The sequence below is a fragment of the Meleagris gallopavo genome, chromosome 1 (assembly GCF_905368555.1).
Source record: "Meleagris gallopavo chromosome 1, MGAL_WU_HG_1.1, whole genome shotgun sequence".
Taxonomy (NCBI): domain Eukaryota; kingdom Metazoa; phylum Chordata; class Aves; order Galliformes; family Phasianidae; genus Meleagris; species Meleagris gallopavo.
This window is the reverse complement of record NC_139404.1, coordinates 65,071,948-65,094,593: the sequence shown is the minus strand read 5'-3', so window position 1 is coordinate 65,094,593 and position 22,646 is coordinate 65,071,948. Positions and strand designations below refer to the sequence as shown.

At 40.4% G+C, this 22,646-nt stretch overlaps 1 protein-coding gene across 8 annotated transcripts in view; it reads right to left on the bottom strand.

Moving 5' to 3' along the window:
* The window catches only part of SOX5 (SRY-box transcription factor 5), a 639,945-nt gene that overhangs the window by 468,704 nt on the left and 148,595 nt on the right, over nucleotides 1–22,646 (bottom strand). For all 8 annotated transcript variants that reach the window (XM_085231458.1, XM_085231481.1, XM_085231450.1 and 5 more), the window contains exon 2: nucleotides 20,382–20,468. The gene's annotated coding sequence lies outside the window, so the exon portion shown is untranslated. The remainder of the gene's footprint in view (nucleotides 1–20,381; nucleotides 20,469–22,646) is intronic.

Here is a 22,646-nt window from a genome sequence, read left to right as displayed (position 1 = left end):
CTTGCAGATGAGAGAGTGTAATGGGGATCTGTTAATTAACTAGAAGCAAAGTTGCACGGTGGGGATCAAACACTGGATGCGTCCTAAAACTCCCACAGAGAAGATGAAATGCAGCGCAAACTTTAAAGACTTCCCGTCATTAGCCAAGACCTTGGCTGCTCCTGGCCCAGACCCCTCCTGTTTCAGAGAACAATGAGGACAATGATGGCAGAAATGAAATAGTGCGGCAAGGAACAAAGGAATTAGCTATTTACCCACAGAGAAAGAAAGGAAAAGAGGGGCGGGGGGAGGGGGAAGGGAACTTGCTTTTTTCTATGGTTTCTGTCTACTTTTAATTAATTTACGGCTGCCGGGGACTTGCACATGGAGCATGCCCAGGAGCATGGTGTTAATACATGTAAGATCTCATTTGCTCCCCAACAGCAAGGAGGAGTGTGGCAACAGGGCAGGAGAAGAGGACATGTTTCCTCTTCAAAGCCGCTCGTGGACAGAGAGGAGCCAAAGGTTATGCTGATCTCTGACTTGCACGAACTGATTTCCACTCAGGCTGCTATTCTTTGAGAGCTCCAGGTTGGATACAATGCTGTGGGTAGTAAGGCTTGCGCTGGGTATGAAATCGAAAAGGGATAATGTTAGGGCAGAAAGAAATTGATGAGGTGACAGCAAGCACTAAACCAACAGCTCATCTGAAAGGGGAAGCCCGGGTTTGAAGGCTAGATTCCATGTCCATGTGTCAGGGACAGTACAACCACAGCTTGCTGCATTTCTGAAACACTCAGCCTGTAAAGCTGGACTCTTGTTGGGGCAACTGGGCCAGGCAGAGAGCCACAACCACACTAGCTGTGAGCCGGTCAGTGAGAAGCTAGGTCTTGTCATAGGTAAACACTGCCCAAACCACAATAAGTTGAAAATCCAGCTGTTGGTGAATTGTGCCCACCCCTCCGACACAAGGGTACGGCTTCAGACTGGCACTTTACTGAAAAGGCAACTGGATGCAGGACAGCATACCCTGGAGCACCTAAGCTGCCTTTTATGTTTATGTTCACCTTACTTTCTTGTCAAATAGCTAGTTCCACAGGGCATAAAATCAGGGTGCAAAGCAGCACTGCATTTCCATTGTAAGACTTGAGAAGGCACAGAAGAGCCCTACTGAGCTCTACCCAAGACCCCAGATACCCCAGCAGTGAGTGAAGCACAAGAAACTGAAGGGAACAGAGCGAATCTCCTTGTGGGAGCCTAACAAAGCCAGAGGCAATCTGTGGACATTTGCTTGGGCTTTTGTTTCTCTTGGAAAAGGAACAGAAGAAATGGAGGCTCCATTGAAAAATACAACTGTGTAGCTGATCAAATTTATTCTCAGCCTAGACAGCGGCCTTAGGCAGCAACAGTTTCAGCCCACATTTCGCACATCACTGCTCCTGATAGGGAATGGGAACAGGAACAGAGGCTTAAGGAGTCCTAAGGCTGGGTATGGGCCCCAGGTAAGGATGAAGCATTTACAGTATTTTCTGGTTGCTCAGAAGAATGATGGGGGAAGCTTTTCAAAGGTAAGATCAAACGGTACTATTGTATGCATGTGCTTTAAAACTAAGATGCATAAACATTCGGTTTCTAGGCCACCTGTTCAGAAGGATCAGCATGTGTTTCACAGTTCAGCAAAAGAGACAAAGCCTTCCACGTTTAAAATTAACAAGAGCAAAACAACAGCTAAAGAGCCCATTGCACACCAGGCATGTTTAGCTACGTGGGAGAGAAGCACAGAAAACTCCTCTGTCATTCTGTGCAGGGCACCGAGCCCTGAGTGGCTGCTACTTACTGTACAACAAGGACAAGAGACAGGGAGGGAAACCCCTTTGGTATCATGGCCAGTGCCTCAGCAGTACCTCATGTTAGCGAAAATGGGCATAAACTGGAAAACAGGTCTGGAGACTTTTCATCCTTTTTGGATGCATTATTAAGCTACACTTTCAAAAGGGAAAGCAATGTCTTCTCTTCCAGACACATCTCACTGCAGTGCTAGACAGCCGAATTTTCATGTCATGGAGATATCAGTCCCATCGCTAAATGCAACTAAAACACCTAGGAAAGTATTTCTTTGCTCTTTCACTCTTCTCTCTTTCAGCAACTCATTTCTTGCCCCAAGAAGGTGCTGCTCACTATCACTACCACAATTTGTTTGTGTGATTACACTGTTTCTCACCATGAGGCGCAGACACTCACCTACAGCCCAGGGGTAGCCAATGTCATTTGTGGCTCAGGCCACCACTGCAGCATTCTGGTTGCCTTGCTGAATCTGGTGATGCTCAGGAAAGCCATAAAGGCTGACCAATAGTAGGAACTAAATGAGTTTCGCAGCAATGAGGTCAGAGCTAAAGCACATCGGAAGTGCAGCCAGCACTAAACCTGCTTACAGTCATCATCTTTTACAGGAAAACAAACATCAACCATTTTGAGAGCAAGCACCATTATCCAACACAATGCAACTTAGAACCAAATCTTGCTAATATTGCTTATCCAAACAGAACCATTTGGACCTTCTGAAATGGAAGAAAAATCTTTAAATTTTATAAAAAGAGCAAATAAAGGGAACTCCGTTCGTAAGATTTGCTCAAATCTCAGGCAGACCACTGATTTCTTTCTCAAAATAAAAGCTGCTTTAACAGGGTGCAAAAATGCATGCTGCTCCGAAAGTAATGCCTCCTATTTATTTCCAATGAAATTGCAACCAAGAGCACAATAACATTAGAGCAAATTCTCAGGTACAAAACACTGTTTTGCAACATACTCACCGCCATTAGCTATGCCTTTTCACCAGCAATGAACAAGAGTCTGCATGCCATACACATAAAAATCTGCATCAGCAGAGGTGACCCATTGTTTCACAGCTTATGATGGTACCATTCCTAAGAAAAAGTTGATCACACAGTTCATCTTTCTCTGGTCCATAAGTCAGAAGGCACCAAATCTGAACTATACACTCGGTGTGGTAGGACAGTCTAGCTGAGATTGGCAATGTGCTCCAGTTTTCCAGTTGATATGGAGCCTGGCGTTGTCACATTGCAAGAGAAAGATTGTCTTCTTCTATTGCCTGACTCTGGAAGTTCAAACCTTCAGCTTAGATACTGTTACAACGTAGTGACCAGAGCTGATGGTTTGTCCAGCTTCTAGGAAATCCAGAAGGATCACTCCTTTCCTATCCTAAAAGACAGTGCACGTCACTTTACCCGCTGAGAACTGTGTCTTGAACTTTTTCTTCGAAGGAGAATTCATGATTCCACTCTTGGACTGCTGATTTGACTCCAGTTTATAGGGTTACACCATGACTCATCATCCGTAATGATGTGATTCAGAAAACTGTCACCTTTGGCCTTGTATGGGTTCAGTAGGTCCCGACAAACTTGCATATGATGTTCTTCTTTTTCCTGTGTGAGCATTCATGGGACCCGATCTGCACAAACTCTGTGATATTCCCATGCTACTCCCATCTTTCTCAATACAATGAAGCCAATATTTAGCTCAGTACACAGTTCCCTGGTCGCAATCTGCCAATTCACACAGATGAGCTGATTGAGATGCTCTTCACTTTGTAACAGCTGTGGGTTGCGGTCTGGAACATGGCTTGTCTTCCATGACATTGTTGCCACTGCCGAAGCACATCACATGCCACTTCAGTGTGCTCACATCCACTGTTCAGTCTCCATAAACACTCACAAAGAGTCAGTGAATGTCAATGGGTGCCTTCTTTTCTACGTGGAGAACTTCAGTGACATTTTTTTGCTCCAAATGCACTTCCATGTCAGACACCATTCTGTCAGACTATCCCTCTGCTGCCATGCAACAGCCTGGAAATAAAATCTAGTGAAATACTGGTGGGAAGGTTCAACCTGTACTGCCATACCACCAACATCTGCCTCTGACATTGTTGGCCAACATGATAAAACAGAAGGCATTACTTACAGAGCAGCACTTGTGCATCAGATTGATTCTTAAAAGAAAAATCCAAAGTGTAAGGTAACAGAATCCAAGTATCAAATTCTTCACTTTTATACACTCTGACAGTGAAATGACTGTGTTAGAATAAGTGATTAAAAAAAAAAAAAAGTCTCTTATTAATTAATTTGGCTTATATCACAGACAGGAAATCATCCCATCACAAAATCTGCCAAGAGGTTCAGTTACTATTAGCCTCTATGACGCAAGCTAATTGCTTACTATGATTTTCACCAAAACCAGCTGATATTCTGAAGTTCACAAAAAGGATACTGAACATGCTCAGAAATTCGCTGGTCCTGAAGATTTTTAATAACACATTTGACATTATTTGTTAGGCATACATCTTCCAGAGACTTCAACAAGTGTGCAACTCTACGCAGTAGCCACACTGAAGCTGAAATAACTGTTTATACATATAAACTTGCTAAATTTTTGTTAACTCAGAGCCAAATATTGCCTAAAACTAAATAAAATTTTAAACGGAACACATTTAGCTGAAATTTTATGGGGTAAGTGTTGGGTCTTTCTTGTTCCCCAAAAGAAATTACTGAACTAGATGGCCAAAGACTTCAGTACTGCAAAATCCCAATTGTTTTGTATTTCATTTGCTTCCTTGAACTTAATTCAAGAGGAGAATTAGACCAAAAATATACAGTGAGTTGACTTCTTCTATTCGAGGCTAACTCTCTGCTGCCATCACGATTTCTTGAGACAACAGCAACTTGATTCAGTGCATTTTTAAGCAGCACTTTGCCTGTTTATTGTGGGAGCAGGAGGGAGAACAAGGCTTGATGCTAGGTCAAGGGCTGAAGGTAAGGTGTATCCACACAGTGCATAATCAAAAGAACAGCCAAGCACGTTCAAACAAGAAGAGCAGCTTCAGTTGGGGGGTTGTGGTAGTGTGGTTCTCTTTCAGTTGTTGCTTTGTGGGGGGCTTTATGGTGGTTAGTGCTGTATTGTTTTTTTTGCTTTTTTTCTTCACCCAAGTTTGACAATTGTAAATGGATTAATTACTCCATTTAATTCTGAGAGTTTGCCTCTTACAAAGACTTGTTGATAAGGAGTTCAAAGCGGCTACATGAGTACACTGTATCTCATAATAAGAATACAAAGAAGAGCACAATAACATGTGCTCACAATAAAATGGCCAGTTTTCCAAGGGAACAGCCTGGCATTCCTATTCTTATGGGCATGCCATGCAGTCTGAGCACTTCCTTGAAGAAGCTGAGGAGACAGCACTATTCCTCAGAATATAGGGGTGCTCAGCCAGGCTTTGCATTGGCTTGAGCAGTGAAAGAGGCATGCAAAGGAGTAATTGAAAGCTATTGAACTTCATAGGTTTAGCAGTCTACAAATCTCCTTCACTCATACCAAATCACTCAAATATTATATCAGTGCTCTTCTCAAATTCAGAATTCCAGCCACAGCAATTCTACCAAGCCTAAGGACATATTGTGTTGGCTATTCCAGAAGGAATTCAGACACTCTGTCCACTTTCTATCTCGATCACGTAGTTAAAAACAGTGGGAGAGCACATTCTTGGGAAGTTTCACTAAAGGTGTGCAAACAACATTGCCAAATGACAGGACTAGATTTGAGGCTGATAAGCAATTTCATTCTTCTTTCTCTCCCCCCAGAAACCTTATTTCAAATCAGTGTTATGCCACAATTATGACAATTACACATTTACTTATAAAAATATTCGGTTTCTGACCATGCAAATTAATAGAACTGCCTACAAAGCAATACCATGTATCTGCTTCAGCTGTTTTTGGCCTCTAGCCAAATACTTCTTTTTCAGAGTTGTCAGTGCCCACCACCTTGCACACTTTTAAAACTGGGAAGAAAATGTACATGTTAGCATCGTCAGCTAGATGACACAATGCTATGTGCATTACATGTACAGAAGTGAATATAATCAAGCACTGGATAACTTCAGTGACTTGTTTCAGAGCTTAATCTTAGCCTGTGTTTCATTTTTATAGGGCTGCTGAAACTAAAAGAAAAAACCACTTACAAGCACGGGGAGAGACTATTAAAGGCAGAGGTCTCTCATATAAGCACAACATGTGATCAGATAATATTGTCTGGATTAGCAGCTTTATAACCTAGCCAAGCCCCACAGCTACAATTATCTGGTTGCATTAAACTGAAATCACCTGCAAAACCTCACAGTGAATGAGTCTTTGGAAGTGTCTAATCTGCTGCTTCACACTTGTAAGTGAAAGCAAAATTCAGCAATAGTGAAGAGATGAACAAACATCACAGTGCAAGATCTTCTAACTAATTGTTTTAGCTCTTCCAAAAGGCAGGTCTTCCCATTGCTTTTGGCTCTTGCTCCAAGTATCTTCCAAAGTTAATGTTATAATAAGCAAAAAATGATGAGATAAAAGTCACAATAATAACTAGTATGAAGCTGCGCCTATATAATACTTTTAATTTCATTCATTTTGATGCAGAAAATTAGAGATCTATTTTTAAAAACTGCCATAGAAGGAACCAGATTACACGCATTCCCTTTGGCCCCAGAATCTGTTAATAATCTGGAGGTTCTCAAACCACAAAAGGACTTAAAGAAAAATTTGCCACAATAATGTACTTAATCATACTTCCATTACTTGCTCCTAGTCTTTCACTGGTGTTACATAGACAGTTACTCCTTTACAAAGACAATTACAAGCATTTATTTATCTAGTCCCTGAGGTGTTTGCCCCACTAAGTTTCTGCCGGCTTGCACCACGCTGAACAAAACAAAGGTGGTTTTAAACTCTCTACTCTGCTCTCATTTCAGACACTCACTTCCGCACATCTGCAGTTCCTTCTGATAACACTGATGGACAAGAGGACAAGAAAAGTGCATACTGGCAGCAGTTGTGCCAGGAGTGCTCCTGGTTAACTATGAAGTAGACAGAAGTAACTATAGTCAAGTTACATAGATAAAGAAGAAAACCTCAGATGAGAATCTTTTGGAAACTGTGTCCTACAGGTTGCCTAGAAGATTGTGAATACTCTGCCCTAGAAATGGCAATGACCCTGGGGCATGTAAAGATAGTCCTATACTTCAGGATAAGGTACAGATAGTGAGATACCTGTCTAAGCCTTCTGGACGTCTATTAGAAGATATTTTCATTTCTGTGTATTTCTCAGAAGAACATTTTTGTACAAACATAAAATCACTATTAAAGTCACATGAATGGACATCTAATACTCATCTGGTAAGAGAGAGTGGTATGGTTTTATTACACATCGTGGTTCAAGCACGGTTCTGCTAAAAAAACCCAATAAGATGTAAATACTTACCAAGAATGACATTTGAAGATCTACACAGGTACTACTGTGTGGGAATTCATGCTACTATTTTTACTGGCGGTCTCCGCAAATCTGCAGCTCCTCTAGGCTGGAATATGCAAATGGCAAGAAACTTCTAACTAAATTAATTTTCATGCAAAGTTTAGAGACAATCTGGAAGATGTTCTTTAAAAAACTAACAATGAAATTTGAAAAAAAAAAAAAGTGAAACTGAACTAATTGATTTTGGATTTTATCCACGTTGGAAGCTATTTTCTGATATAGCAGTGGTGGTGGTGAGAAACGTTTAACATGGATATGGCTGGTAAATGTTACTACACTCAAACTCTTATATTAAAACCTTTCTTTTTCTTTTTCTTTTTTTTTTTTTTTTGCTTTATTTTTTTATTTTTTTATTTTTTTTTGCCTGAAAAGGATTAAAACAACTTCCTTCAAAGGAGGTTTCACTAGATTGCCAGTCTATTTCACCATCCAGTTGTGTATTTATGTCATGACTTGCAAAAGCTTTTCAAGGCACTACACTAAATGTGCTTGGAACAGATGGGGAAAGGTAGTGTATGCCATTTTGTCAGCACCGATACACACTGATTCTGACGCAAAAAATGACATAGTAGTGTATTGATTTTACATACGTTTCCATATGCCTAAATAATTTTAGACTTGTGGTACCAAAGCAGTTATTTTTAAACAACACCATTTTGACTTAGTTTTTCCTTGTATCAGTTTGTTACCAATACCCACATCTCATTCAAAATACAGCTGGCTGGATATGCTGAAAACAAAGAAAACTAGTCAACCTTCCCACTGCCTACTGCATTCACGGAAGAGACCATTCCTAAACGATATCAGATTTCCCCACTGCAAACCAGCAAACTACCAAGATGGTTTTCTGGCTACTACAACCCACCTCACATCCTCCTCAGTCCTTGGTATGCTAAGATTTCTTTCACCAGGACCACGTACCCACAAACTCCATTTCCTACTCCCCAGATGAGTATTACTTCCTCTCGCCAGTCTTTTGCTAACTCAGTACAGTGTCACTGCCTGCCTGCAGAAGTGGCAGCCTCCAGCACTCCAGCAAATACCCCTGCCTGTTGCTGCAGAGAAGAGCCACGCTCCTAGTGCTGCAACAAGTTCCACCACGCAGATTGGCATGAGTGCTCCGAAATATACCAAAAGCAAGAGTATCATCCTCTGCTTCTGCTAAGCACTTATTCCATCATCTTATTTCTTTTCTACAGTTCACTATTACTCTTTCTCTTTTACTCTCGCTGCATGTCTGACCTGAACTTTAGAAGGAAAATAACACATCTCATCTAGACTAGAAAGAAGCAGTTCAGGTCAGGTCAAGCTTAGCAAGCAGAGATTCCCAGCTAACTGCAGCCCCAGTCAGAGCTCAGCTGGATAACGTCGTGGCAACAGCATTATCCTCTGTATAAAGAGTGGGAAAAAGCCATGTAGTCAGATTGACTGACTTGGTCTAGCTCTGCTCACCCACACTGAGTGAGCACCTGCCTGTTCAGCAAGGAGGTCCCCAGGTTAGTTAAACAAGTTACAAGAAATTGCTGGATACAAAAATCTGGCATTTTAGAGCCTTGTAACCTGGGAGCTGAGCTTCCTGTCAAGACAGTGAGAAGAAAACTCTTAATAAAAAGCAAAACAACTTATTTTTTTCTCTCATTTTTGGAACAGCTGAGTTATTTTGGCTGAAAATTCCTTTTAATTTTTTTTTTTTTAAATGTCTGAAGCAATCACCCCAAATGGAAAATATCAGCCAAAGCTGAAATCATTTGGCAAAGCTAAAAACAGCTCAGAAGAATTTTAGGATGGAATGTGTTGAGCAACCTTCACTGCAGACACAACTCCCTGAACCTCACTGCCAGCTTCCATACGCTGCAACCATAGCCAGGTGCTGTGGGCTCCCCGCCAAAATCACAGCTCAGGGCAAGAACAGCCCCCACATGACAAGGCACATCTCACCCCAAAGCCCCATGCCATATGACACCGCAGGAGCTCCTGACCTGGAGTAAGTCAAAGACAGAGAGCCACAGACTTGAAGAAATGAGCAACAACTTCACATCTATGCCAATAAATAAAATCACAGGAAATTAATGAAGGTTATATGCTATCAATATCCCTGCTAGGAGGAAGAGCTTGACAACGCAGAAGGTTATTTCCAGGCCCAGGTTCTTAAAGAGCCATAAATATGTCAAGCCTTTTAAGAATGTCTTCTAACAGAAAGTATCCAAATGTATATGAAATGCTGCAGAGGATAAGCCAATATCAATTTGCTAAAGAGCAGCCCATCGGAGGACAGCCTGTTCTGGGCTCTGGGGTCTCCCTTGAAGCCATCTGATGCTGGATGCTGTAGAAAAAGGGCTGCTGAGCTCGACAGACACTGGCTGCAAGAAAGCACAGCAAAGCCCTTGATACAAACTGTCCAGGAACAGCAGTTGAACACCAACACTGTGGCCAGGATTCAGTTTTTTGAATCCTATTTTTATTTGCAACATGTATATGACTGTCATAGTTTGGGACAAAGAATACGCTTCATCTTTACAGGTAATTATTAGCCTTGAGCAACTGTAGCTTACAACCACTGGAGGAAAAGATTTGCTTTGGTGAATTAAAATCATGGGGTTATTTCACTAGAAATGCAAGGAAGCACAATGCTAAAGAGATTAATAAGTAAATACATTATCTTTTTCGCCTTTTAGCTCCGTGACACAAAAGCTTCTTTATAAAGACCCTTTATAAATATGAAATGACATTTCACAAGTTTACACAGTTGAGTTTTGAACAGAGAAGTATTTTGGGGTGCAAGCTACATACTCTGTATTAAGAAAAAAGGAATTAAAAAAAAAAAAAAAAATTGACCATAACCTGAGGCCTTGGCTCCAGCCAAGTGCCTGTTGTTATGAAAGCAAGGTGCTCCACACGATCTAATCATAGCACTAAACCTTGTTACAAGCCCTTTTACAGCTCCAATATCTGGGTTACATGGAAACACGCTGGAGAGCCTCCTTGTACTATGAAATAAATGTCATTCTGACTGGCATCCTCTCTTCCAGCAAGTAATTTCCCTCCGCTGATAAATCGATACAGCAAAAACAAATGAGAGTGCACAATGGGCACATTGAGGATTACGTTTTTATTCATTTCAGAGCCCCTGCAGCAGAGTTTTTTAAACACAATAGCAGAAAATGATGCACTAGAACAGGGGGGGGGGAAAGGAGAGAGTGCCTTAGAGAGGTAAAGAGAAGGAAAAGAGCAAGAAAGGAAGAAAAAGAGGAGGGAAAGAAGAATAGTCCTAGTATTTAGAATACAAATACGTTTGTAAGCCTCTGAAGTTCAGGGTGGTTTCGAGTTCAGCTAGAACTTAGTTTGGCTCATTTTTACGTTGTTACCATTTGTTGTGTCTTTTCACATTTTGATCTTAATTATTCAAAGTTTTGTTTCAAGTTCTTTCCACACCTTCTGTCACAGCAGCTACGTTAATACAGAGAGGACACTACTTGCACTGCCTACATCTATAACATACCATAATAAAATGGTCGTGTCAGAAGGCCTACACTTGTAATAGCTGAGATGTAACTATAGGAAAACGAACCAAAACATTCAGACGGCAGGGTTTCAACTCAGGGAACTGATCCAGCATCCAATGGGCTAGGAGATGCATTTCCAGTGAGCTATGGCAGGCTCTGACTCAGCCTGCAGGTAAACGAGACCTAGTCTGGTCACCTTTAATTAGACATACACAACTCTGAAACTCAAGGTTGGGATCCTTTCCGTCCGCCGTAGCAACAGAGCAGAAGTGAGAAGATCTGAACTGGTTTTTCCCTCAAGGCCTGAGGGTGCGATCGTGGGCCTACTGAGGTGCAAACCCAGGGGCAGGAGGCCAAGAAGTTGAGAGACTGCTTGGCAAACCCAGACCTAAAGAGAGACTGGAGGGCAAAACAGGATGCCAGCAACATTTGTTAAACTCTCATGCTTTGGGTGCTTACCCACTGCCTGCAAAAGGTGAAATCTATGGCTTCAGAGACCTTGGAGCCCAGAGCCAGGGGTTGGGTGCCCCACTTTACAGCTCAGTGTGACTTGAACAGGATTCAAGTGAGGGGCAAGCAATCCAGAGCTTACACAGCCCTTGTCCCTGAAGAGGCACCATTAGCAAAGGCAAGTAAGGTTTTCATTTCATTGCTATGTGCCACTGGGAACCGCACTGAGGTGACAAAACATTGCACATTTACTGCCACGTGGCTGCTGGTTTGTGGCCACTTCCCATAGCACCCCAGTCTAGATCTGAACCAGCAACCTCAAGGTGAGAGGCTGTTGTATCTCATTACCGGTTCCCCATGCTTCATTAAATTTGCATTTATTTGGTTCTCAGTGTTGGTGGTTCTTACAATGACCAGCTAGGAATTACAGAGAAATGTGCCTCCTTTCTCTCTCCCCACGTGTTTCGTTTTTTGTTGTTGTTGTTTTGTGGGGTTTTTTTTTTTGCTTTTTTTTTTTTTTTTTTTATTAACCAAAAGGCCATAACACAACAGCAACATAATGCAAAGTGAAATCCTTTTACAATCCTGGGATGGCCAAGATGTGTGCCCAATAAATGTAAGCAGACATGATATCCTTTATAATCACAGCAAGATGAACATGTGAACTGAATAAATGCTTTAAAAACATCATAGATTCTATTAGATGCAAAAGATTGAAGCGTTAGGCACCTTTTAGCTCAACTTTCATTTAATTTACTGCTTGCTGTACTGTAGTCTAAAGGGAGTGAAAAAATCCTCTCTCTAATTTTTTTTTCCTTTTCATGAGCTGACCAAGGAGATGAAATCTGGGTACTTTAATTACCATTCAGAGCCAAAGGCCTGGCCTTTGATATGGAAATCCCACTTCAACTCCAGCTTGCTGCTGCCTTTCCCTGTCCCCTTCTCCTTCCAATCTCCCAACATGAATTTTAAGCAGTCTTGTCAACACCTGACCGTGAAAGCTAACAGAAGCCTGTGCCGTTAAGTTGGTGCTGCCCGTTATTTATTTATTTTTTTATTTTTCGTTTTTATTATTTATTTTAAGAGGGAGCAACTGAGGGGAGGTGAGAACTCAGCCAAAGCCAAGTGACCAGATCTCGGCTCCTTCTCCTTCCCTGTCAGCGCACAGCGAGGCCTGGATGCATGCAGCAGCTCACATTAAAGGGTAAAAGAAAGAAAGGGAGGGGGGGGAACGGATGAAAGCTGTCATGTACAGTTACCCTGTTATTGTCATCTGCCTGCTGCATGACTCCCGGCTTTGCTATAATTATTAATTGCACTTGTCAACTGTCATTAATTCCTCTTTAGCATCCCTGTCTTGGAGTAATTAGACAGAACAGCCTCACTGCACTCATTGTTTTGAGAGGCCCCTGAAAGAGCCCAATGGGCTCTGCAGAGAGACAACCATCATTAATACAATAGAGCACCTTGGCTTTAACCCTTTCAAAGGCGCAGAATTCGAAGCCGTCAGCCCTCCCGTCTCCCAGGTTGGCTCTGCTGGAGCCCTGGCCCAGCATGGAGGTTCCCAGCCCACAGCCCAGGAGCAGCCCTAGTGTGCTGCCCCATAGGCACCCCAATGGAGATGTGCAGTGAGGCAGGAGCTCAGAAAGATGCAGAACACTGTTCTTACAGATACTGCTGAAACCTGCCTGTGAGAACCAAAAGCCCCCCTTCACTGGTACTGCCCTTGTTGCTTCCCTAGCCCTACACCTCCAGTGATACTCCCCTTGACTATATGGTTCAATACCACTGTCCTGAAATTTTCCCAAACCCAGTAATCACCACCGCGGCATCACAGGTATAAGCAACAACCTCAGCCTGGTTTATTCTCAGCTTTTTCTTAGCATCTGCACAAGACAATGCATGGCAGGGAGCAGACTGTTTAGTAGCTCAAATTTTCAGCCACAGAAAGAATACAAGCTTGTGTATGTGGAAAAAAAATGCAGTAAAGAAGGCATAATTCTGATTAGGGGCAAGGGACAAGCAATCAACTGGTATGATACCGGTATGTATCACCAATCGTGACAGCTCCTCACGTTGGAAATATAAAGCTGCTGCTGGAAAACAAAACAAAACATCAACAGAACAATAAAACAACAAAACAGCAACAACAAAAACAATAAAAAGAAAAGGAATTCAAATTCCTTTGCCTCTGGTACAACAGGGGGTGGAGATTAAATAAATGGGAAGAACAGGAGTGACTTGTTGCTTGTAGAAGGGAAATAACTGCAGTTCTACTCCACAGGTTTACCAAATTCTGTTCCTCCACTTCTATTCTCTTTTCTAATCTTCCTATATTCAAATGCTGGAATTCAATGTTCTTAAATTAAAAAGATAAACCAGCTAGACAACTGCTAGGTTTAATTTCACTGCGGCATGGGGAGATGCTGAGGAGGTGCAGGGCCACCATACGGATTTGTCTGCAGGTTTAGAGAGACAAAACTGCAAAACATGCTTTTGGTCCCACACCTGGGAATAGAGGAAGCACAGATCTTTGCTGTGAAAACTCAGGAAAGACTTGTTTTCAAACTAGGCAAACAGTTTGGCAAAACTCAATCACATCAAGCAACATCTTCGGCAGCAGTATTTCTTAATTTATTTTAATTAGAAACTATATTTTCCTGATTTTAAACTGAAATCCAAACTACTGTGGAAAAAAAAAAAAAAAAAGACACCAGGATTTTTTTTTTCTCCTTGTCTGCTAGCCTATCTGAACAAGACAACTTTTTGAAAAGATTTTTGCCTCTTTTCAATGCTTACCTAATCAAAGACCATCAAAGCCACAAAGTAATGAAACAAATATATTCTAAAAGAGAGTTTCAAGTCATAAAATGTTACAGAATTTTATTCGGAGCTTCACCTTCTTTGGATTTGGCTTAGAAGCTTGTGATTTACTGAAATAACAGAGAGCTTTGTATAAAGCCATGTGGAATATATTTATAGTACATATAGAACCAGAAAAATCTTTCGTAAGCATATGCATCAGATTTTTGGCACTGTGCATTTTGCATTAGAAATAAGAATTTGGCCACAGATCTGATCAGCAAACACTTCTTTGCCTGTCCCTATTGTGGCTATAATGCAAAAAATTATTAGAGTGAGTTTTTCCAAACAGAGTCCAGTTCAGCTGTTTGTTAAATATCACCACTGATAAAATCTTTTTTGTGCTTTCTTAAATGTTGATTTCAGTCTCTCTCAAATTTGGCACTTTTTTTTTTTCCAGTGAAAAGGTCTGCTAACTCACCTTTACAATGCACACAAGACCAACCTTACCCAAGGCCAGATTTAATACAGCACAAGCGTATTATTACAAATTCCCAGGTGACAGATGACACTCATTGCTTATGGAACTAAACCAATTTTATTTTTTTCTCTGCTAATGCCAGATGTTTGCTTTCAGCTCTTTATGTGACTGCGGGACATACACAAAACAATCCTGAGTGTGGGCAGTGAAGGCACCCTGTGAGAAAGTTGCCTGAACTTCCTGGTAGTTTCAGAACTTGAGTAAGATCTGCTGAAATTCTGGGGATCCCAACAGAAGCTATGGCACTAGCTCCAATTATTTCAAAAAGGTTAAAAAAAAAAAAAAAAAAGTGGCTAACCACCATTTCAGTGAGAATTCATGTGCTTTCTTCTGCAAAAGTCTGTCACCAGTATTTTGATGCACGGTTGGGAAGTTTTGCCAATTTAAAGAGCTGCTCACTGAGTTGTACTTCTATCAAAGGGATTCAGCTGCAAATCCATGCTTTCCTGTAACTGTTAATGCCTGACCCCTGTGCTGCAGATACTCCCAAGTCACTCTGAGCCCACATTTTCTCCTCCCCCCTCTTTGCAGATCACAGTAGCTAAAAAAGCAATTAACAGGAGTAAGGCACACACAGCGAGTGTGCAACCTTAAAACTACACCCATAGCATGGGAGACAGTCAATTCTCTGTTTCGGTTTCTCCAAGGAAGAGTGTTCAGGTGATGATTATCCAACAAGCTAAGTGTCCAGCTGCTATCTCAGCCCATTTTGAATGCTATTTTTCCCCCCAAGGCAAACTAAAGCCCAAGATTAAAACCTCCCTCCCAAACGGATTAAAAACCCGGTTAAATGACCATCTTTGAGGTCATTACAGCAATAAGTAATACCTCTATATACACGCATATTATATATATATAATATAGATATATATAATAACCCTCAGACAATCCTTCTCCAGAGGATTACTTCACCACTTTTGACTTCAGAGAGATTGAAACTGATGCTCCCAAGCAAGCGGCTTTAACCTAAATCAAAACTCACCTCGCAGCCAATCAGAAATAGCCTTTTTCAAAAACTTATACTTCCTAATAGTTATATGGGCCTTAATCCTCTTGGAAACAGTTTTAGGTCATTATTCTGGGAGTTATTAGGTTGGAAAACAGCTTCTAGGCAAATGATGCTATTCACAAACCTTTTACACCAGAAATAATGGTTGGATTATTTCTGCCTCAAAAGTAGTCTGGAGGTCTGATTTCTGATTTTCTTTATTTCTGGAGTTCCTGAGAAAAGACAGTGCTACTTGCTGTTAAATAATAATTATAAACAACTTAAAGACATAAAAGTAATTCTATGAGGATTAAAATGGCAGTAATGACAGCGAGTTTGGATTTTAAGACATTATTTTTGACTTGGGCCTATCTCCCAACTTCCATTTCTCACATGTGCTTCCAGGGGGACCTGAACACGGTGATGTTCTCCCAAAATACCAGTTTCAAAGGCCTTTCATAGATCCTCAGTTTTTCTTCATGTCTTCTAAAGTGGTATTCCTTTCCCACAGCCACTAAGGTCTCACAGCAATAGAGAAAAATTAAAAACGTGCTGTTCTTTGCACAACTGATGAGAGAAGGGTGACTCTGGTCTGGGAATATATCTGTTTTCAGGACCTCTTCATGTCCTCAGCAGAACTTAGGCTTTGCCTTCAGCTGCCAATTCTCTGCCAGTAAGCTGAGCACAGAGTCAGCAGGGAGCTGAGCAGACAGAATCAAGCAATCAAAGTACTCCCGTATTTTCAAATCCAAAAATTACCCATTCAGTTTTTCAATTTTTCTACCCCTAGGCATAGGGATTGGAAATATGGAATTCATACTTCCCTCTCCCAAGACTGCCTCCTTTTTCTCTGAAAAAGTATAGATATATATATCATAATGTTACAAATGGATTTTCACTAACAAGAGACACATTTTAAAACATCATTAACAACAGAAGCTGACCTCCTTGTCAGATAGGTTTTTCCTTTTCTGTAAACTGGTTCAACTTTTGTGTATCTGACAAAAAAAATCCCCATGAATCTAGATAAGACTAGTTTTGCAATCCTGCTACCAGGTCTAGAACTTGTGCATACAAAAAACAGCCCACAATACACAATAAAGCCTGCACCTTCACAAGCCCTTTCTGAAGTCCCTCTACATCTCCTCTCCTGCTTTTGGGAATGATGCAGTGCTCACAGACAACTAGAGGATCTGGTCCCAAAGTTTTAATATGCCTGATTCTTCAATATGGCTTTGACAATGTAAAAAGAAAGAGTAAAAACAAAAATAAAATGTAAAATGTAATAACAAAAATATAAAAGAAGGAAGGGTGCAGACTCTTCATCAGGGTCTGTCATGATAGAAAGGGAAATGGTTTCAAACGATAAGAGGAGAGATTTAAACTGGATATAAGGAAGAAGTTTTTAATGATGACAGTAGTAAAGCACTGGCACAGGTTTCCCAGAGAGGTGATGGATGCTCCATCCCTGGAGACATTCAAGGTCAGGTTGGACAAGGCTCTGAGAAACCTGACTGAGCTTGTAGATGTCCCTGTTCACTGGAGGGGAGTTGGTCTAAATGGCCTTTAAGGGTCCCTTCCAACTCAAATGATCCTTTAATTTTTTGAAATACAATAACAACTTCTAGATCTATTGTAAAAGTACAGGTTTTCTTGAATAGTTGGCCACTCCTCCATTTTGTAGGGGAAGTCAGATATAGAACAAAAAAACCACCACTAACAAGACACATTAACTGATGTTACACTGCAAATTATTCCCTTTGTGTAAGTCAAATACTGAAATCCCACTGGTGAATTTTGACTGAAAAATGACCTCGGGATTTAGCCCCCTGCCACTTTTACATACAGCTGTATATGCAAGTCAAGTACCCACAGTCTCATTTTCCTCAAAGAAAATAATTGAATTAAAAACTTAACTGTTGGTAAATTGATGTCCATTAATTCTTACCCTCAAGACGGCAATTCTATTCTTTGCAGAACAAAGGAGTCACAGTGTGAGGTAAAACTTCAGCATCACAGAAAACACAAGCACAATAAGGGAGCAGCAGCATCTCTTGGTAAATACTTCTGAAAGGAAGTGATATCACACAATCTGGTGGCCAAAAGATTCACTGGTATCACTTTCTAAAGTATATTAAAAATATATTAATTTGCCTTGATGACAGCTTCATTATCACTGCTCACTGCCTTCCACTGCTTTCCACTGCTTTGGAAAAATCTAAAACCTACAAGGAAAGGCCTTCTGAGGTAATCGAAACTTAAAGAGATGAAACATAATTAAAAAGAAGAAAAGGAAAAAGAATTGTTGCATTTGTTCTCCTCAGTTATATTAGGAATAAAAACAAAACTAATGTAATAAGGTATCCCAGCAGTTCAAATCTTCTAATTTATGTAGAATGGATTATTACTTAGACAATCTGACCCTGGGCAAAACTTCCTCAGTTGAGAAGATTTACAATCTAATTATGCAGGAAGTTCTGCTGAGACAGTTTGGGTGCAGTGGTCTTCTATTACATTAAGCTTAGCTAAAATTGCTGCTTCTTCGCTTGCTTGGTGTTCCAAGTACTCATATGAAAACAGAGAATCTTTCATTCGCATCCTTTATTTCCCTTTAGTTTTTCTCACCATTACTGCACGCAGTAACACTCATTCTCAACCACAAACAGCAGCGATGGGATTATGCTGTTAATGGCAACCTACGAGTTGCCTTTCAGGCTTTTGCTTTGGCCCCCATTTAGTGAACTGACTTTAAAAAGGACCATCAAAATGCTTTTCATAATTTTTACAATGATAGTTGCTGGGTTATTTCTCCCCTCCCTCACCGCAAATGCCCCTCTAGAAAGCCTGAAGCTGAAATCTGTTTCTGTACTCTTTCATCCCGCACACACAAAACTAGTTTATTTTTGTAGGGTGGCTCAGAGGTGTTTTGCTCCCATCTCAGACACCTGAATATTTTTAGCGATTTCATTAGATCAAAAAAAGATCTCTCAACACATACAAAATCAGTCAGAGATTTATAAGTCTGCAGAGGAGAAGACGGGAAACTTGAGTCTAACAGATAATCCAAAGTGTCTTTTTCCCTAGATATATTACAGTGCACCGATACAGTTGAAAATATAGACATGTCCTATTTTAACATAGCTGGAGAAATTTGTGCCTTTTTTTTCTTTATAGTAAGTGTTTTGATTTCAAAAGGTCAATGGATCATGTCACGGCCTTCAGTCTTGGTAATTATCATGTGTAGTAATGCACATTTTTATCTACAGGTGGCAGACCTTTTAAAATCATCTTCAATCAAATTTATTATGAATTTTTTGTTGATAACCCCACCCACATCAAAAAGTAAGGATCTGCAGCTTAACGTTCTAATTAATGCCATTCGGTTTAGAGGACAGATTTGTCAACAAAGTGGCTCATTCTCAAAGGCTGGTGACCCCTTCTCAGAATGAAAGCCTTAAAAAAACTGATCATTTGCTCAGTACGTGGAGAGCTTACATTATTTAAAATTGTTGGTTCAGCAACTCAGCAAAGAATTACTTTTTTTTCCTCTCAAGTAGAAGTTTCACTTCCTTGATTATTAAGCATTGGTTGGTAAATTAGCGATTTCTTCTTTGATAATATTACTTAGAAGAGGAAGAAATACATGAATGTCACAACTGACTTTTGACAGTTAGAAAAGAGAAAAGTGAATCACAAAACTTTTTGGTGTCAAATCACTCATTTTAAAATGCCACAACTTGGACTGTCATCTCAAGTACATTCCTATGGCCTCACTACAAAGCATAAAACTAGTGATTTACACCAGAACATTATCAGTTATTCTCACAAATCCACATTTGGAATTAATTATAAATTCTGTCCCAACAAGAACCATGGAACAGCCCTCTGCATGTGGACAAATTATTCAAGAACATGTGACTATGACAGCAACGTGATCAGACTAGATGAAGCCTAACCCTGGGATAATCTCATTACATTCAGAAGCATTTCACATGTTCCACTCTTCCTGACAGCAAGATAAAGAACAACAAAACAAAGCCAAAACACACCTTAAGGAGGTTCTTGACCATCAACCCGCAATTCTGCAAATATTTACTATTCATGGCAAACAGGTAAAGCACAGACTACTACGGGATCGAGGTGATGTTCTAACTGTGGAATTACCTGGAGCTGAGGCTCCTGTCAGGCCGACAGTAACACTTAACTGAATTCTCTTCCACCCACTCTCCCTAACTGAAAGGTATATCATTTTATAAAGTGTTTCTAAAAAATCTAGTGCTTATATGTCTACTTAGGCATTAGTGTTTTTAAGATGTATGTGTATATATATACATACATATATATGTATACGCACATACATACACAAAGATTTATAATAATGTAGGGATTCCTTTTTTTTAATCTCCCCAGTAGATTTCTAAGTGATACTCAACGCCTCTAAATCTTTCAAAATTATATTTTTTGAATACGTCGAAATAGAATGACAGCCCTTGCTTGAACAAGTAACAGTATAGATAAAGTTTAGGCATATATACTTGAAATATGCATCATGGGGAACAGTGCCCACTCCTCCCCCTCCTCCCCAGTCCAAAAGAGTGGGTGAGAAAAACTGTGTACGCTAATGCCTTTTGTGGTAACCTAGTAATCTTCTCCTTTTTTTTCCCCACAAGCTCTTCCTTCACACCCCACTCTTCCATATTGCTAGCCCTCCAGAGGAATTGCAGTATGTCTCTATAGGGTTTTGTTTTCCTACCCGATGCAGAGGAGTTGAGGTTATTTTCAGTCTTCGGAAGCTTATAAACAGGATCAAACAGGAATCCGGTCATCAGCAAGAGGAAGGCTAGAAAAATAAAAGCAAATGCATATCAACAATTTTATTTTAAAAAGAAAATGCATCCAAAACATGAAACAAAAGCCTGGGCTCTGCTAGACTTCCCCCTCCTCATTCTTTTTTGTTCAGTTTGTGAACTCTTTTTTGCAGAACAGAGACTGGTGTAAATTAATGTGTGACCCAAAATATATCACATGTAAAAGCTGCCATAGAAATATGTAATAGCAAAAGGGAAAAAAAAAAAAAAAGGAAAGAAAACTAGACATTATTAGAACTCAAGTTGCACCTCTTCTCATGATAAATCAATACGAAGCTCAAACTAGGAGGAAGATAGGACTACATATTCCTGTTCTTCTGAAGTGTTTAAACACCTAACCAACACTCGCTGATTCTGTTTTTATATCACCAGTATAAGATGCCTGCATGATTAGACTGTTTTGCATGGTTAGTGGTGCAAGGATGAGACTGGGAGCTCAAAGTCCTCTGCATTTGCCTTTACTTTGAGCTGTCACTCAGTGGCTAGGAGGGTTATTCAAACACTATGGGTCTCTGAGTCACACTTGAGCTTCCTGAGATGGCATCTTCCCCAAGTGTGACTGAAAGCCCAACACTTCAACCACAAAAGCTGGGCAGTGTGACATCCCAAACCCCACCTCATCCACTGCAGCTCAGGGGTGCAGTGCACCCCAGATGACTCCAGGCAGGCACCTACCATAGCTGTGGCTGCTGCTGTTTTATTCTCAGGTTGTTCAAGGCAGAAGAAAGGAGACAGACCTCCCAAGTACACATCAGAACAGGGGGTTGAAAATACAGACTACTTGGAACTGCTGCTGTTTAACCAGATTACAAGAACACATTCACATCAGCCACTCTGAGACCATCTTTGCGACCAAAAGCATTCACATGAGCCAAGTCCACCCCACATGTCACCTCAGGAGGCCAGGGCAGGACAGTCAGGGCTTGCATTCTGAAGCCATCTTATAATTATTTATTAATATCAATCTAGTCTAACTGAAAGAACAGTTTTGGAATAAAAAACATTGATGAATAAAGTTTAAAAAAAGGAAAAAAAACAAAAAACAGCAAACATCCAGAAACCCACAACCAAATTGTTAAGTCAGTAACCACATCTAAACCCAAGCACTTTCTTCTCTATTGGTTTAAATGCATGTAACTACTTTGCCGACCCTACAGCTCTCCTGGCACTAACGGAACACAAGAGGCACTAAGGGTAGGTTGGTGGAAGAGGTTTCAAAAGTTGCCCATTCCTTGTTCAGTGCTGACTTCTGCACACAGGAAGACTATCTGAAGATAAACCTCCATTTCCTATTTTGTTTATGAGCAGTCAGACGAACAAAACAAAAATATTTTCTCAATGTTTTGCACAGAAGTTTCCTCCAACATGAATTTTGCTCTTGGTAAGATGAGTATCTATGGGCTTTTCAAATAAATTATGTTAAAGAAGAGGGAGAAAAAAATCAGTCCTCAGTGAAGTCAGCAAAATTTTCTTTAAAAATAAATATTATTATTTTTTTTTTTTAAAGAAAAAAAGGATCTGCAGGACCTACCAGACATCAGGCCCTACCTCAAAGTACCAAAAGTAGGCCTAAGTACCTAAGCAGGCACAGATATGACAAAAAAACAAGCAGTAATAACAACTACCACCACTTTAACTGTAGAAACAGTAATAATGTCCTGAGCTAGAATTTCAGATATAGCCAGGTTAGTTTATAACAGTGTGGGTCCCCCATTTCTTTCCACACAATGCACTTAAGAATATTCTACTTGTTAATTTTATCTATGTAAATATTTCTAGTTTTGTCAAAACCCCATACTTCTAAGGGGTTATTTTATGACTGTTCAAAAAGAGAAAGTAAAACTGAGGCTAATGACAGGCTGTGAGCCTTGATGTATAGCCAAAGAGCTTTTACAGGAGCAAAGCTGGGGATATCTGTATGGGAAAGGACCCTTCATGGGGGGAAAAAAAACCACAGACTTGGAATAAGCCAAGTTCAATTTAAGTAATAATAAAAATCTGTTCATAAAGGTAAAAATGCCACCTAGTTATAACAGTTTATTAACAAGAAGACGATGCAGTCCCCAAATATTTACAGAAATACTTCAGAAACTTTGGTTGTTGATTATGGTTCTGAACAGAGTGACAGAACCAGCAAAAAGAGGATCTGT